This window comes from Peromyscus maniculatus, chromosome 3 (assembly GCF_049852395.1).
Source record: "Peromyscus maniculatus bairdii isolate BWxNUB_F1_BW_parent chromosome 3, HU_Pman_BW_mat_3.1, whole genome shotgun sequence".
Taxonomy (NCBI): Eukaryota; Metazoa; Chordata; class Mammalia; order Rodentia; family Cricetidae; genus Peromyscus; species Peromyscus maniculatus.
The window spans coordinates 17,061,772-17,081,242 of record NC_134854.1 but is presented as its reverse complement, the minus strand read 5'-3'; positions in this window follow the sequence as shown (position 1 = coordinate 17,081,242).

Below are 19,471 nucleotides of genomic sequence, written 5' to 3'. Positions count from 1 at the left end.
TTTGTGAGCTCCAAAGTTGTATGTAAGCGATTTATCCATTTCAATGGATGAAAAAAATCAGTGCTGCACATTACAGCTACCTTGTTCTCTTTCAATTTCACCTTGACACATGCTTTAAATTTATCCATAATAAATAGCTATCTGAGTTTCTATATGCTTTACTGTTTTCTGCTGAGTTATTGCTAAGAGATGGTAGTCTGCTTTTGATTATGCCTTATACAAATAGCGGTAAGCATATAAGAGCCTATTCATATTTAGAATTTAATTTTTGATGACTTACAAGGTCATGACTAAGGATTTTGAACCAAATTCCTATAGCAGCTGAGCTGTTTCCAGGAAAGTCTTGAGTATTCTCATAGAATGATGTATAAATCACTGTTTATAATAGTAGGGTAGGTATATTCCACGATTTATTTATCTTAACACCCAGCATAAAGTCATGAGATATGTGTTTGCTGAACCCCTTCAAATTATGTTCAATAGTCCAAGACACATCTGCCACTGTTAACTCATTTATTCCTCTCTGTCTGTGATGTTCATAATTAGTCAATTGGGCACAATAAAAAGAAAAGTTGAAACTTAAGAGATAGCTCATTCATTAATTTGTACATTTATTTACAGTGATGATTTCTTTCTGTGACATCAGCCCCATGGTCCTTTGAGCTTTGATCATTGGTTTCAATTTTAATCGAGCTCATGTTTCCATGAATAGTTCATTTACATATTCTGTATCATGACTGCTGTATTTTCTTTATTACATCTAATTGGTATGAAACACAAACTATAGGGAAGTCAGTAAGTGCAACATAATAACTAAGTCTTAGAAGTAGTTTACATTTTTTCAAATATTTAATTAGTATATGTGAAGTCTATATTTGCCCAAACTGACATAATTTTTCTTGACCCATGATGCAAACTCCAACCTTATGCTTGGCCACTAGCTATCAAAATTGTCTGAGAATGACATCTTCATTTTCAAAGACTAAATCTTCAGGCTTCTGAGTAACAGTAACATGAGGAGTTTGAAGAAAGTGCTGTCTCCCAGAAGACAAGTCAGAAGTTCTTGTTTGACTCACTTCTATAGACATTCTTTCAAAGTATCTATAACCTGGTCTTTTGTTACACTTTCTCTCACAGAAATATTAAATGGAGGGATTTATAAAGGCTCAAGTTTATGTATTGATTTCTTTGACTCTTACTGCTTTAATAGATTCCCAATCTTTTGAACCAATCACTTCTTTATTGAAAATATTTGAAAGAAATAACATCTTTAAAACTGTAGACTCTATTTTTATATCATTATTTATTTCCTAAAAGAAAAATACAACAACTTCATAATTTTAATTTTCTACTCCTTTGCTTTTATTTTTAGGCAGAGTCTCTTGCAATAAAGTTTAGTCCATGGCAAAGGGTGGAGAGTCTGGGGTGTGAGGGTTAGGAAGTAGGTAGACATCCCCTGTTGTGAATTTCCAAGTCTGTAGAAAAAAGAAGCCCCTGTTCCAATGTCTATGAGAAGCATAAAAGACTTTAGGCTCAGATAAAACAAAAACCAGGAAACAAAAAACATCTTTCCCCTTGCCTTTTTGATCCACTTTGTCCACTAGCCAATTATGACATCTCTCTTCTTCTTGACCCAGGCACCCAACTGCCCTTGATAACATCCCCACAGACATTTACAGTCTATTTATTATAAGCAAAAGAACCCCACCCCCTAATTTCCCTTCCAATAGAAGAAAGAAGGCTTAGTGTTGCTGTGGCACTAGGCATATACAATACTTTCCCAGTTCAGAAACTCTTAGCTGGTCATGGTGACACCCCAAATCAATTATCACAAGCAATGATATTGAGTCCTAAGAAAACTTCAGGTTTAATTAGATTAATTAGTCTTCAAACTGACTTGGCAATTTTAGGAGAAATCCAAATTTTTTATTTCTTCCCACAGTTTTTATTGTATAAATGATTACACTATATCAGATTTAGCTTTATCTTGTATCTGTTGTTTTATTTTGCAATACTGTTATGCTTTCTATATTATACTAATTGCACTTAAAAATAATATTATTTCCTGAGCACTGGTTAAGCACATAGATTCCAATGCAAATGTTTATATTTCTATGTGATTTAGTATTTTATGAGATGGATCATTTTTATTTTGGTTACTAATCAATAGTTTTTAGTTCATATTCTAAAAGTAATGTCTTCTTTATAATTATGTATTACTCCAAAGTAATACATGTATTATTATATTGTGAGACAATGTAGAATGCAGTTACATTATTTTAATTTTAACATTTTTTCATACTTTTATAAGTTGCTAAAAATAGGATAATCATTTTTGCATTTCATATTCCACATACCAGTATTGTCAATCAATACAGATATCAAGTTGCTATTGTTTTAAATAAGTGAACATATTACAAAAATAAATTCCAGAAAAGTGTTTTAAAATTCACTAAAATTTTCACTTAAATATGATGGCTGAATTTTAAAAAGTTTCTCCCAAAAAAGAAGATTCATGACCACTCTGTGCAGTACTGACCTTAGCCTCAGGATATATAAAGCAGGGTAATGTGAAAGTGTGAAGAAAGGCCCTTGGGAGAGAAGCACTTGGGAGTAGGAAGTTTAGTATGATCCTGGCGTTCAGGAAGGTGGAACTGAGTAAATGGTGATGTTTATACTCTGTTCTCTCTTCTGTGTCTCTCTAAGTCTCTATATCTCTCCATCTCTGTCTCTGTCTCTGTCTGTCTCCCTCTGCCCCCCCCTCAATACAGGGTCTCTTGTAGCATAGGTTAGCCTTGAACTCACTGTGTACCTGAGGATGACCTTGACTTCTCATCCTACATGTCCAGTTGTGGACTTTTGGTGGTACTGAGGATCTAAACTAGGTCTTCCTGAAGGCTAAGCAAGTACTGTACCAAGAGAGTTAAATCCCTAAGTGGCCTTAAAATCAGTTTTCTGTTGCCAATAATCCAAGTACTGGGATTAAAGTTATGTCCCATCCTTTGCTTGATGGTGATATTATTTCCCAAGGTGTGAATAAAAGCAGACAGGGAAGGTGTGAATAAAAGCAGACAGGGAAAAGGAAGACATTCAGTCCAACCAGTATTAACCATGAAACCATTGAATTGTATACCATGTTGGCATTTTTCAGAGCAGTTTCAATGAAGCATTCCAGTGTGTCTTCATAGTGAAAGAAATAAGGCAATTAACTTTTTAATTTTACAGATGGGGAGGTTAATTGAATAATTGGCTGAAGGTCACAGACTTTGAGTGGCCCCTGGAATACAATTTTCATCTCTAATTTACAAATACTTCTCTTCCCCATATTACTAAAGTTGGTTGCAATAACTATTTGGCATCTCTTATGCACATGGATTGTATAACTTATTTTGCAATGTATTGGCTGCCCTTCATTGCATTTAGTATATTTTCATAACTCTATTGACAGAAGTTGACTTCCTGACAAGGACACTAAATTATATAATATACTTTGCATTTCTATAGTGTGCAAAATTTTTCCCAGGTTTAACTCTGGAAGAAACTGAAAATAAAAGTAAGAAAAAGTAAACTTTTTACACCATGGCACTAGTCCTGGAGCAAAGTATTTCTAAAGGCAAGAATTTAGTTTAGCTGGTGAAACGAAAACCATCCCTTTCATTACAAATAGCTTAAATCTTTAGTCACCTAACTGCCCCTAGCCATGAACTTCAAAGCCCTCCCAAAGCAGTCATGTAAGAAGTTTCTTATTTCCCATTTGAACTTCTTAATCAATCCTCTCCATTACCTAATATTCATGCTTCAGAAATGGAAGGAAATAGAGAACTGGATTTTAGCTGAATCTGACATAAACAAAGCCAGGGACCAAAGTAAGTCTGTCATTCTGCTCTTATTTAACTAGATCTGGGGAACTTTCTCAGCTCTCTTCTATAAAATGATGTAGTTTGACCCAGTCACTCACACATTTAAACTTGATTGTCATGTAAGAAGATAGATTAATTTCTAGAAATACAGCAACAACTTAATAAGTAATAAAATCAAATGTGACACAGTAGGCACATTAACTCCAGTCTATATAGTTTGGGTTCAGAGAATGTACGTTTTTGACATACAGCCTAAGTTGTCATTGTACCATGTGTTCACTTCCTCCATGAGGAGCAATACAGAGAAGCTCCTATTATAGAAGGCACAGAATAGCACAGAATAAAACCAGAAACAAATCTGAGATATGAGGCAGAGTATAGTTTGCAAAACTGACTATGGAGTGTTTTCTATGTTACTTATTTTCTTCAGAAAATTGTCCAAGTATGATAAGAGATGGTGCTGATCTTGATCTCCTTATACTTAAATTGGGCTTCGTGATTCCCTTGATAATAGAATGTTGCTGAAATCACACTATATGGCTATAACATAAAGTGAGTTAAAGTCTAACTCTCTGTCTTTTGCTTGCTGTCTGTCTGTATGTCTGTCTGTCTGTCTGTCTGTCTCTCTCTCTCTCTGTGTGTGTGTGTGTGTGTGTGTGTGTGTGTGAGCTTCATGAAACGGTTGTACTTTAGAGTTACAGACAAAAGCTGTGGAGAGGTGTCAAAGCCCCCCAGCTCTTAGCTGCCAGTTATGTGAAAGCAAGCCAAGGCTGGCTCCACTGAGTCCACCCCAGCCGTGAATCTGTCCTGATATTGAGTGAGAAAGGAAGACTTCCTGCACAAAACCCTGCCTATACTGTCAATTTGAAAGAATACAATGCAATTATTTTAAGTCACTACATTTTGGAGTGATTAATTACATAACTTTTAATAAAAAAGACATTACATATACTTCACATTGCGTGAGATCAATAGATTGGCTTTCCATTGTGTAGGGAATAGTATGCTTTGAATTTACTTATGCACCTCTGTCTACATCACATCTCTTTATCTCACGGATAATTTATGCCTATTGCTATTGCACTGGGAATATGAAACATAAAAGTAGCACTAGGTAATATGTTGATTGTTAGGACCTTTTAAAGAAGATGGCAGGGGAGAAAGGAGAAATAAAGATTTGGAGGGACAAAACAAGTTATAGGTATGATTTCACTGTGATTTTCTCAAGGGTCAGTATTATTTCAGGTAATAACAATTTTACTATATTAAGTTTGGAATCACTATGTAATTTCTGCTAAAATAAACTTCAGAATTTCTTCCCTAGATAGTAGGATGGTATTCTTTTAAAAGTTAGATTTTGGTTACATATTTTTAAGGCATTGGCCAAAGGAGTCTCATAGACCCCTTGCAATATTATAGGATATTGACAATGCTATTGGATACCCTCCACAAACTAACAGTAAGACCATATTGCTGAAGAAACTGCAGGGGCCCACAGAGGCTCCCTAGTCAGGCCTTTTCAGGGTTGCATAATGGAATGATTTGGCCAAGGGCATGGTTACCAGGTAATTTGGAGTGTCTATACTTGTTGGTACTTTATACTCTGACCTTGAAAGGGGGAGGTCTCTTACATCTCCCCTTGCTAATGTATAAAAAGTCCATCATGATTAAACTCAGGGCAGCTGGGTATTGACTCAGGGCCCTCCTGAAACTAACCTGTGTTTCTGTCTTTCTTGTTGTCTCTATGTATATTTCTATATAATGCTTCCTCATTCCTCACTTTTGCTCCCAAGAACCCTTCAACAGGTCAGAGCTGGTCTCCTACAAGAAACCACACATTTATGTCATAAAACATTGTAGACAAATTTCTAAACAGTCTTATGAAATAAGAACCACAGAGCCAAATATAGGGGTGAAAGCCGTAGAGATAAGAGAAATAGTGATAGCCACCAGCTAACCTTACTCACCACCCCACTGTAGCTTCCCCAGAGAGAAACGAACCAGCTTTTTCCTGTCAAACCTGCACCTTTATTGCTCTTAGCTCAGCCACCTCACTTCCTCATCACAGCCTGTCTATGCAGACTTCCAGGTCTCTATGGTTTTCACCCCTATATTTGGCTCTGTGTTTCCTATTTAATAAGACCATTTAGGTTCTCTCTCTCTCTCTCTCTCTCTCTCTCTCTCTCTCTCTCTCTCTCTCCTCTCTCTCTGGATTCACATCTCAGACTACAACCATGCTAGGTAGCTGCTTTGAAATACCCTCAGACTTCTACTGTTCTAGTGTGGTTGCTGTCTAAGATGGGAATCCAGAGAGAGAGAGAGAGAGAGAGAGAGAGAGAGAGAGAGAGAGAGAGAGAGAGAGAGAAGTACCTACCTACCAAGAGAAGAAAAAAAAAGCTAAAAGCTAAAGTCCAGCCACATGCTCTGGCCTGAACTGTTTTGGGCCTGAGCCAGGGGTCTGTAAACCCACAAGCAGTCTAGCTGCTTGTAGCTCCAGCTCCTTTAAGCTCCGGCCATGTGAGCTGGAGATCTGGTCCAAAGTAGCTCCAGTTCCATGCAGCCAGACTGCCTGTATCTATGGTCGAGTGCAGCTCTGGCTCCATGTAGTCCAGACCACTAGTAGCTCCGACTGAGCAGGGGCCTATAGCCCCTGGTCGGTAAGGCCACCAACAGTTTTTTAAAGAATTCTTGCCACATGGGCGCCAATTGTTTTAATGGCCTCATTATTCTTTTGCATACTGCATTCACATTCTCAAAAGCCTAAGATTCAATTATTATCTGTCTAGCTTCTGAATTTGGTATCAAAACATGGAGAAATCTAGCTTGTGCTCACCTAGAAACTTTATTCCTACTGACTAGTATTCACAGAGCTACAAGGTATTATATATGCTACTGGAGGAGAAAAGTAATCATCAATGTCACACAGCTACAATCTCTTCCATCTAACATAACTATGCACCTGCAAGATATTCCCAATAGAGAAACAGTGGCACAAATGTTATGGGAGTAACCAACCACCTTTTGATGGGATTTAAGGCCCACTCCATGAGATAAAACCCATAACTGACACTGTTAATGAGGCCAAGGACTTAGAACTAGGACCTAGGGGAAAACCTACTTAAGGTTTTTATTCTGCTAAATGAACCTATTAATAAAATGACCCCCAACTACATATTGCTATACCCATCAAGTGTTGTATCTCTGAACCCTCATCAGAGATACTTCCTTGTGAAGGAGAAGGTAACTAGCACAGAGACCCACAAGTAGGAAAAAAGCAGATAGTGAAAAACTTTGGAGCATTTGGCCCTAAATGGGGTGTCTATATCACACCCATCCCTTGAAGGATCAAAGAAGTAGACTGAGGAGAATGCAGAAGTATTATGAGAGACAGAGGTAGTTGATGACTCTGAAGAAACAATGGTTCTCACATGAAACAGGTTTGATGTACATGTGAACTCACAGAGACTGTGACAGTATGCAGCAAGACCTGGACACACTCACCAGAGACCCACAATAGGACACAAGCTGAGTTTGATAGACTTTGGGACACTGAGTCCTGAATAGGATATCTTAATCAAATTCTTCCCCTCAAGGATAAGTGATCTATTTAGAATAGAAGGCAGCAAGATTTTAAGAGCTAGTGGTTAGGAAAACAGCATCTTTTAGACACAACAGGATTGATACACATATGGACTCAGAGATTATGATAGCAAACACAAGATCTGCACAAGTTAAAATCAGATTTAAAAAATCTCAGTATGGAGAAGGGGAAGTGGATGTGAAATCCTGCCTTAACCACCTTAACCAAGGAGCCACTTGAAATTGATACCTGTTCATAATGGAAAATCAGTTTTCTCCAAAGAAATGTCATCAGATATATCAACCACACTCCAAGGCAGGCCCATTACCAGGAGCAGTTGGCCAACACAAAATGAACCAATGGTTTTTGGGTTTTTTTTTTTTTGGTGGGTGGAGTTCATTGTTTTTGAGAGACAGACTGAGCAAGAGAATGAGAGAGAGAGAGAGAGAGAGAGAGAGAGAGAGAGAGAGAGAGAGAGAGAGAGAGAGAGCAGGATGGTAATAGGATCTGAAAAGAGCTATATAGTTATATGAGGAGAAAGAATGTGACCAAAATACATTGTATGAAAAAAAAGTAGTGGAAAGATTTCCTGTGTCTTGCCTGGCCTGTGGTCAGGACAAATCTCTCTCACCCGCAATCCTGCAGCCACTTATAAAATAATCACTCAGAGGCTTAATATTAATTACAAACTGTATGACCTATGGCTAAGAATTCTTGCTAGCTACCTTGTTCATCTTAAATTAATCCATTTCTATTTATCTATATGTTGACACACAGCTGTGGCATTACTGATCTGCTGGCATGTTGCTTCTTGGATGGCAGACTGGTGTCTTCTCTGCCACTGCATTTCTTCTTCCTGTCTCTCTCTTGGATTTCCTACCTGGCTATAATCTGACTCACCATAGGCCAGAGTAGTTTCCTTATTAACCAGTCATAGCAACACGTATTCACAGCATACAAAAAGATATTACACAGCACTTCCCTTTTTCTATCTAATCAAAATTGAAGGTTTTAATTTTAACATAGTAAAATTACATATAATAGAACAGTTATCAAGCAAGAATTATAGTTACAATATCTACTCTATTTGTATTTAGCAAAATTAAAGAAAATATTCTATCATCTATCCTATATTTGTAAGTCTAAAGTTTCATATCTAATTTATCTTTTATTATAACGAAGGAAAATTGTAACTATCTAGTCTTCAAATGCATCAAAGACCCCAGAAGGATATATTACCTAAGTAAACAGGAAGTGCATTGCAAGCAACTTCCAAATTTCTAGAAATGACAGAGACATCTATATTCCTGGACAATCACCCTAAGTTCCTCTGCAATGTTGGGGCATCCATCTTCAGTCTACAGGCTTAGAGTCTCTGGCAGACTTTTTAGTGAAGCAGGAAATTTGAAGGATCATCTTGCCTATTGGAAAAGTTCATCAGTTAGTCACTTCTCCCTTTGTCCTGCAGAATGTCTGGCAGTCTCCTTTTTGAAGCAGGAACCTGAAGGACCATCTTACCCTGTTTAGGCAAAGTTTATTGGTCACTTTCCTATGGGTCCTGTATGTCCAGTTTATACAACATACTATCAAGCAGTCCAGGCAAGAGGAATTTCCTGCCTAAATGGCCTGTTTTGCCAAGAAGATAAACTCCACATGGAGTGTTTTCGATGTCCATCTTCCTCTTTGAAGTAAATTGGTGGTGCCAGGAGCAGATGTGTCTCATTGTCCAGAAAAGTGTAAATTTTTAAACATTTGAAATTCCATATTCTGTTTGTCTTTGAAGTGTTTGAAGATTACCTACCTAATTGAAATATGCCTATGTATGCATACCTAGAAAACTTAACTAACATGAGTACAAGTTTGATTATCATAGATGATGAATTATTAATCTGTATTTCTTAATTCTACATTACAAATTTAAATGAGTTACATAAACATACCTTAAACAGGAGTAGAAATACACACACATACACACACACACACACACACACACATATATATATACAGTATAACAAAATTAACTTCAAATTTATATCAATAAACTAAAATCCATAGCAATGTAAAACATTTTAAACAAGTTGTTGCTCTCTAAAAGTAGATTCAATAATCTACCCTTTTATTCTATCATGTCTATATCCCCTTTTCTTCTTTAGAAATAGACTGCATTTGTAATCAACAACCTTTAAGTAAAAATAAACATTTATAAACAATATTTTGGGAATTTGGGTGTAGCTTCTCATATTACTTCCTGCTGGTTGGGGGCAATGGCAATCTTATGGGGATCCTGGGAAATTAAGAATTATAGATAAATCTTGGCTGTAGTCTGTGAGGCTGTATCAACCTTTCAGGGCGTCTTGGTTGATAAAACCATATTAGCCTATAAGCAATCTACAGGTTCTCATCTTCCGTAGAATCAAAAGCATAATCTTTTTTTTTTTTTTCCGAGACAGGGTTTCTCTGTGTAGCTTTGCACCTTTCCTGGAACTCACTCTGTAGCCCAGGCTGGCCTCAAACTCACAGAGATTCGCCTGGCTCTGCCTCCCGAGTGCTGGGATTAAAGGCTTGTGCCACCACCGCCTGGCACAAAAGCATCATCTTTTTTCTAAAGCAATGTGTCCTTAGACATAAATTTTGAAGTCAAAATCCTTTAACATACATATTGGTTTAACTCAGCAGCCTTTACAATCAAATGTCTCTCTCCAGTTAAAAATCCCAAATACAACACAATCCAGACTCTCTGTGTAATTTCCATATTTATGTGGTTTATTATATTTTTATATATTATTCTATTTTTTAAGATTTTATTTTATTTTTATGACTATCTGTATCATTTCTCTTCTCTTTCTCAAGCTTACCTACCTTTTTACACACAATATAAACCATTTAGAGTTTCATTCTGTCTTATTGTGAATCTAAAATTCTTCTCTGACAAGGAGAGATTTTAAACTGTTAAACTGTGCAGTGATTTTGGCCATTGACTCTGTCCCTCTCAGCTTCCCAACATGGCAGAGGTACATTTACTGCTAGCTCTGGGATCCATGCTCACCTTCAAGTCTGGAAAGCAGTGGATTTATGCCTCCATCCATCAGCTTGTATCCCAGCAACTTTTTTTTTTTTTTTTATCTGTACTAGCAAAAGCTAAATCCACCATGCAGGGTGTTGCATGGCTTGGAGACACCTCTGTGTACTGTTACAGGAAACCACTCCCCATGCTGTAGGTAAAGCCCACATGCTACAAACCTGCCATACTCTAGGTCAAGCCCGCACACTGCAGCTTGCCTAAGATACACAACTAGGAAGCTATTTTTAGCTTCATTTTGAATCTTTTTTAAAAGCTTTCTCAGGTTTTGGGTAGAAATTCTTGCTACAACATCTGGGTGCCAAGATGTAGCCAGAAGTTTTTAAAAAGATCTAAAAAGAAAAGAGAGAAAGAGGAAGTGAGTTGGGTAGGGAGGGTAGATCTGTTGGAGACATTGGAGGAGAGAGATTATGACCAAAATCTATTGTGCAAAAAAGTTAAAAATAAATGTATGTTATAATCTAGTGGCCTGGAATACAATCTGTCACCATACTTTCATTATATTGAAGAAATATTCACATTTTTTCCAAGCATAGAAATCTATGTTCCCACAATTCTGGAAGTAATATATCTAAAAATCTAGCATTAAAGGGGCTGTGCTCATTTGTAGGACTCCCGGGTAACTCTATTGCAGGACTTCCTCGGAACCTCTGGGAGTTCTTTGAGCCACTAGGCTCTTGTACAAGCAGCATAATTTATCCTTTATGCAGGATTCTGTGTCTCCCTGTATCTGTCTACAAACTTTTCATAGTTTTGCATAATAAAACCAGTTACATTGGACTAGGAGCGTGTACTACCCATATAACCTCATCCTAATTAATTACATCTGCAACTACTTAATTTTTAGAAAAATATATACCCCAAAGTACCAAAGATTAGGCTGGCTATATGTGAATTTTGAGTGGCAGGATTAAAAATCAACAAACAGCAGCCAGCAATATGCAAGCAAATAACATTACTTATGGTATACACAACCATTACTTAACACTAGACATTTACATTATAGGTAAGCTATGTAAAAAAGCAATAAACACGTGAAATTAATTACAGCATTGACTCTAGTGGCAAAAAGCCAGAGAGAATGTAAATTCCTATAACAAATACTTGAATAATAAAGAAGTTCCATATGTATTCATTGAAATATCAAGATACAATACTTGTAAGAAACAAGGCATCCAACAGCTTGATATTTCATTATTGCTATGAATGTATGACCGTGCCTGCATGAAAATATGTCTACCATTATACACTTTGGTTTTACAACACAGAGAAACAAAGTTGGAATTGAGCTGGAAATGCTGTTCTTGGTAGCTAAATTTCATAGTTTCAGAAGGTGCCCTTCATACTCCTAAAGGAGAAAAACTCATGAACAATCTCACACAGCTGTGGACAATGCTTGCTACAATAAATAGCAGCAAGATATAGTTACTAGTTCAGTAGTGACTCAACTATATTGAAGGCAATCAATCACCTTGTGACTGGATTGGAGGCATGCTCCTAGGAGGGAATACATATTTGTAACTATAAAGCTTACCAAAAAACTATGGCTGGGGAGGTTTGGTGCTTAAAGGAGTAACATTAAGTAATACACAACCATTGTTTCCTTAAAAGCATGTATTATCAAACTTCATTCTAAATATTTATGTTTATACCCATCAATAACTCTCTGTCTTGCATATAAAAGCTCCTTTTTGTTTACAGGTTAACAGTTAATGTAGAGACTTTCGTATGTGAATAAGTGACTGATGAGTCCCCAGCCTTAAAAATGGCACCCATAACACCCCCACAAGGATGGGGGATATTGGCAAAGACAGAGCAGAAATGATGTCAAAGCAGGAAGATGGAAGAGTGTGCCATCCAGATACAACATGGCTGTTGTAATCATGAGCACACAATAACTACAGAAGCCTTTGTAAAGTTGGGCTACTCAATATTCCGCATGGATAGAAAAGGTGGCCACAAGCACCAACACTTTCTTAAGGAAATCTTGACAGTTTGTGGTTGTGGTAGGAGGGATATCACTTTCTTCAATGGTATATCTGTTGAGGGACTAGTTAGAAAAATAAGAAAATATATTTTAAAGCAGGAATATAGTTGGCAAGATAGTTTACAAAGTAATGACACTTGCCATAAAGCACGATTTGAGTTCCATTTTGAGACCTACCAGCAGATGTAGAGAACCACTTTTTGACAATTATTCTCTGACTTGCATAGATATTCTGTGACATGTGCCCCCCAATCCCCAAATATGAAGAAATGAATAAAATGCAATAACAAACAAACAAAAAGGATTAGAGTGACTGGAAAGATGACTGTATGTATTGTATGTGTGTAGTAAGACTGAAAACACCAGCTCTGTACCTCAGGGTATGAACTGTTCTGTCAGAAGACCCAAGTTCAGTTCCTAGTACCCAAACGTGGTAACTCATAACCACATCTAAATCCAGCCTCAGGGGATCTGATGATTTCTTCCATTATCCACACACACCCACAATTTGTGGCAGAAACACATGCACACACAAAGAGACATATACATGAATAAAATAAATACAAGTCATTTTGAAAAATAATAAGAAAAACAAAGAAGCATATAGATAACAAGAAAAAGATAGCATTCCTAAAAACATCACCTCAAAATGAATCCTTGAGGATAAAGAGAGGCAGCATAGCTAACTCAGTGGAAGAAGATAGGTTGCAGCCTTCTCTTTTCCGTAGAGTCGACTAATGCATTTTTCTTTGAACATCTGCCCGATCATAGAATTTCCTAAAGACAAGACTTGACATTAACCCGGTGATTCTTAATCTCAAAAGAATATGTGGTTTTGTCTATACTACATTACACTATTGTTAGGACTACTCTAAAGGCCTGAGAAACACACACACACACACACACACACACACACACACTCACACACACACGACAGACAGACAGAGAGAGGGAGAGAGAGAGGGAGGAGATCGTGAGAGAGACAGACAGACATAAACAGAGGCAGCGAGAGATAGAGAGGAGAGAGAGAGAGTGAGAGAGGAGAATATGCCTGTGTAAATTATATCAATGTGTGATTTAATCAAAGAAAACACAAAATCAGAGTGTAGTTAGGAAGTAAAATGAACGGAAAATCCAGAGCAGATTACTTTTATTGAAAGTAAAATTCCTAGTATAGCCTTAGGCACATGTTTAAAGAAAATCTATATCACAAAGTTACATGTGAGTGAAATTGAGAGGAAACTTTTTCGGACATTTTCCAGTACAGCAAATGTGTCCAGACTCTCTGGGGAGCATGTGAGGAAGTTGTAGTAAGATTGGAAACACCAACACTGTCCCTCATAATGATTCTTTGGTAATATTTTACTCTTGTAACTCATGGGGATGTTTTACATAGTAGTAACACCTGAGGGTCTGTGAGAAAATAGTGGTATCACACTTCTGTTTCTCAATATAAATTTTACAAGGTGATTAAACTTTTAGGAAATTTTTAATGCAGTTTCTCAGGCTCTCTCTATAAACAATTAAATCAGCTTAAAGGCATTCCCATAGACTCTTCCAAAATAGAAAAATCTAAAATAAGTAAGATTGAAATATCAAGTAAAAGATGAAGAATGTGGACTGACTACAAAAGCTATACCAATGCTCAAAGGAAAACAAGAATGAGAAAATTATGGAAGAAAAATGAAAAAGAAATATTAGAAGTAATTAACAACGGTTGGGAATTTTCCCATATTGATATAAGTAACAAAATTGCAGATATAAAAGATTTAGAGAACACTCAGAATTAGGTATGGGAAAAGAACCATGCTCCACATGCAAGCATGTTGTTTACCAACCATAGAAAGTTAAGAGGTAGAGAAAAGTCCTGAGAGAAGGGAGATGACATTTACCTTCATGACCTATAGAGCAATAGGAATTAAGAACTACATCCAGAGCTATAGAGATGACTCATTGGGCAAAGGTGATTGCATTCAAGCCTCATGAGCTCAGCTTGATCTTAGGAACTTCTAGAACAATCACAAAGTTGTTCTCTCATCTCCTCATACAGACCGTGGCACACAAAATAGAATGTGACTTTAGCAAAATATAAACAAATGGATCACAGAGATAGAATAAAAGCCTCAGAAATTAACTCTTCTAAATTCATTCAACTAATTTTTTTATTTTATAATTTAATTTAATTTTACATATCAGCCACGGATTCCCCTGTCCTCCCTCCTTCCACCCTCCCTCCCCACAACTCATCCCCCATTCTCATCTCCTCCAGGGCAAGGACTCCCCTGGGGATTCAGCTCAGCCTGGAAGATTCAGTCAAGGCAGGTCCAGTCCCCTCCTCCCTTCACCCAGGCTGAGCAAAGTGTCCCTGTATAAGCCCCAGGTTCCAAACAGCCAGCTCATGCACTAAGAACAGGTCCCGGTCGTGGTAGAACTCCCATCCAATGACTGATGGAAGCAGGTGCAGAGATCCACTGCCAGGCCCCAGGTGGAGCTCCAGGAGTTCAATCAGCGAGAATTGCTGAGACCATGATTGGAAAAAGCACAGGGACAAATAGCAAAACTAGTGGAAACACATGAACTATGAACCAATAGCTGAGGAGCCCCCAACTGGATCAGGCCCTCTGGATAAGTGAGACAGTCCATTCAACTAATTTTTAGTGTTTCAACAATTATTTATTTATTTATTTATTTATTTATTTATTTATTTATTTATTTATTTATTGTGTGTGCGTGTGCACACACATGTGCCACACTATGCATATGGATGTCAGAGGATAACTCGATAGAGTTATCTCTCTCCTTCAGTCATATTTGTCCCAGGGATCAAACTCAGGCTGTCTAGCTTGGTAGTCATTGTCTTCAATTGCTGAGCTGTCTTGGCATTCCTCCACTCAGCTTTGAATAAAAGGTAAAAGAAATGAAGGGGATGGGGAAGACAGAGGGGAGAGAATCTTTTCAACAAATAGTGAGGAAATTTCAACTCTGCATACAAAAAGTGATTCTATATATAGAACTTACATCTTTTACCAACATTAACTTAAATGTATCATAGGCTTAAATGTACAATGCAAATTACAAAGTTCACAGCAAACAGTATAGGACTATAGCAGGAATCTTAAAAGTTCTTATTAATAAAATCAAACCTGGAGCTAGGTATTGGGGTGAACTGGAAGATCAGAGAACAAGCCACAGCTAACCTCACCTGGTCAACTTCTCAGCTGGTCCTGTTTCCTCAGACTGGAAGCTTCTGTGTCCTCATCCCAATGGCTCTCAGCTGAACTGCTGCTTAAAAGCCTGAATGCTTAACCAGCCAAATGCTTAACCAGCCAAATGCTTCTAGTTTCTGGTCCTCACGCCTTATATATCTTTCTGTTTCTACCATCACTCCCTAGGATTAAAGGCTTGCTTCCTGGGATTAAAGGCATGAGTCACCATGCCTGGCTGTTTCCAATGTGGCCTTGAACTCACAGAGATCCCAGATGGATTTCTGCCTCTGAAATGCTAGGATTAAAGGCATGTGCTATCACTGCCTAACTAGTGGCTTTTCTGTTCTCTGACCCCAGATAAGTTTATTAAGGTACACAATATTTTGGGGAACACAATACCACCACAATAGGACAAAACTGAGAAGACTTCAGGTGTAACAATGGATTTTTGCAATTTAATAACAAAGGTATAGTCCCCAAAGAAATTATTGAGAAGCCAGCTTTCATCAAAATTAAAATTAAAAATTTATGCTGTAAAGGAGACGTTGTCAAGAGAATGGCATGGTGATATTTTATTTGTACTAAAATGTGATTTGTATGTTAATAAATAAAGTTTATAATAAAGTTTAATAATAAATAAATAATAAATAAAGTTGCCTGGGGGTCAGAGCTATTAGCAAACCATAGCAGAAACTGGCCAGTGGTGGTGCATGCCTTTAATTCCAGCACTTGGTAGGCAGAGCTAGGTAGATCTCTGTGTGTTCAAGGATACAGCCAGCACTGGAGACACATGCCTTTAATCTCAATACCAACCATAGAAAACCTGGAGGTCTGTGCAGACAGGCAGTGACTAGGAGGTAATGTGGTTGGGTTTACAACCAATGAGAAGGCAGAACAGAAACACTATAAAAAGACAGAGACACAGGAAGTAGGTCTCTTTTGGAGAGGTAGGATCACTGCGAGAGGAAGGGTAAGGTTTTTAGCTCTTAGCTATTGCGCTGACCTGTTGGCTTTTATCTCTGTATTGGCTCTGTGTTTCTTATTTAATAAGATGGTTGGTTACATCTATGGAATGGGATGAAAAACCACAGACTGGAATAATGTGTTTGCAAGTGTCTAATAAAAGTCAGTTTTCCAAGACACATGAGCAACATTAAAATTCAAGTAAGATAAGAAAATAAGCAACTGACAGAAAAGTAGACCTAATATGTATTTATGTATGCATATGTGTTAGAGAGGAAGAGAGAGAGAGCCGAACATATATGCATAAAAAGTGGTACTCCACACCATATCTTAAAATATTTAAAGACAATTAACACAAAGTAGTATAACAGCCCACCTGTATTCCAGAAGCCCAAACCTCAAACTCTGGGACAAGGATATGTCAAATGTAAGAGATGATGTGAAGTACTAGAAATTCTTATTATTTGTTAGTGAGAATGCAAAATGGTGCAGCAAATTTAGAAGACATATTGACTATACATTGCAAAATTAATTAAAAATATACTCATTCTAAAATAATATAACATCATAGATTGATTCTTACCAAAAAATTATATCCACATAAACTTGCACATAGATGTTTATAATGTTAAATTGCCAACTTTTTGCCTAATTATCAGAGTATGTGTTGTCTTTCTGAGGTTGAATGGGTGAACTGTTGCTGGAATACTATTTAGCCCCCCAAAATAAAAAACTATCAAGTCATGAATTGGCATGCAGGAGAATCAAATGTATGTTAACAAGTACAAATTCCCACCTACCAACATGGTGAACTATATGATTCTAAATGTACTACATTTGGAAAATGAACAAAAGTGAAGAAAAAGAAGATGTTACTTATTTAAGAGAGGTTGCATACAGGGACATATTGATATGTACAGCAAAGTAGCAATTCTGTGTAATACTGCAGTGATGAATACTGTCATTTATGCCTGTGCAAATCCAATAGAAAGCATAATTCCTGATATAAGTAACAGTATGGATGATTTTGATTTATCAGTTTGAGTTCATGGAATTTTACTTGAGGGAGGGATGTTGATAATTGAGGAAGATATGTTAGTGAAAGAGGCAGGAGATATCTAGGAAATCTGTGTCCTTTCTTCCTAATTCTCCTATTAGAACCTAAACTTTCCTAAAACATAGACATTTGCTGTGGATATCACTCTATATAAATAAAACACTAATGGCCAGTGACCAGACAGGAAGTATAGGCGGGACAAGGAGAGAGGAGAATTGGGGAAACAGGAAGAAGGAGGGAGAGACACTACAGCCACCGCCAGGACAAGAGGCATGTAAAGACGCCAGTAAGCCACCAGCTACGTGGCAAGGTATAGATTTATAGAAATGGGTTAATTTAAGATATAAAAACAGTTAGCAAGAAGCCTGCCAGGGCTATACAGTTTATAAGTAATATAAGAGTCTGGGTGATTATTTTATACATGGATTGTGAGACTGCAGGGCTTGGTGGAACCTGGAGAGAGGCCCTCCAGCAACAAATGGTGCCCAAGTTTCCACCTTAAACCTGAGAGTATTTAATAACCAATTCTAAACAGAGCCAAAATCAGGTTCCTGCTTCTTGTCTCATACGGGCAGCTAGACGCCGCAAAACACAGGTTTGAACACTGGCAGGTTCCTGGTGTGTACATTTGACAGGCAGTATGGTGGAAATGAGGTGTTTGCCAGCGGCACATTACGCTGTGTGGTAGATTTAGTCTTTACTAGTATTAAAAAAAAAGAGAGAGATTTCTGGGCTACACATTGCTTTGATAAAAGCGTAGACCTACTATTTCTGAGACTTGATGACTCCCAGAGCTGGAGAAAACGTACCACCGCCAGGTTGAAAAGCTGAAGTGGGCGGAGCCAGCAGCCACAGTGCCGTTTCAGGCTTAGAAGGCTGCAGTTTAAAGCAATAGGCTCACAAAAAGACTGATTCAGATAAAATCGTTTACAATGTGTGTAAAATATACGTAGGCTTGAAAGAGACAAAAAAAAATAAATTAATATAAAAAAACACGTAAAGATGAGTATTACACAGAGAATCTGGATTGTGTTGTCTTTGGGATTTTTAACTACAAAAAAAAGCATTTTATCGAAAAAGATGTTAAATTAAACCAATATGTATATTTTAAAGGCACCTTGACTTCAAAATTTGGATGTAAGGATATGTTGGTTTGGAAAAGAGGTTCTGCTTTTGTTTCCACAGAAAGCCAGAGGCTATGGATTTGTTCCAGATTAAGATACACCAGGTTTCACCAGCCAAGACCCCCTGAAAGATCTCCGATGACACCATGGCCCAGATAATCTAACATCCAGAGCAGTTTCAAGGCAACTGGCTCACACAATACAGCCTCACGGACTACCCCATAGGCCTAAAATTTTCTTTGCTTCCCCATAAGATACAGTGCCCCCCTCCAGCAGGAAGTAGTAAGACATGCTACACCCAAATTCCCAAATATACCAAGCTGGCTTTAGATTTTAGTTTATGTTTAAAATGTTTTACATTTGTATAAATTTTAGTTTATTGATACAAACTTGAAGTTAATTTTGTTATACTGTATATATATATATATATATATATATATATATATATATATATATATTTCTATTCTTGTTTGAGGTATTATGTTTATGTAACTCATTTAAAATTGTAATGGATAATTAAAAATAGATTAATAGTCATCTATGATAATATTTGTAGCCACGTTAGTTAAGTCTTCTAGGTATACATAGATATATTTCAGATAGATAGGTAATCTT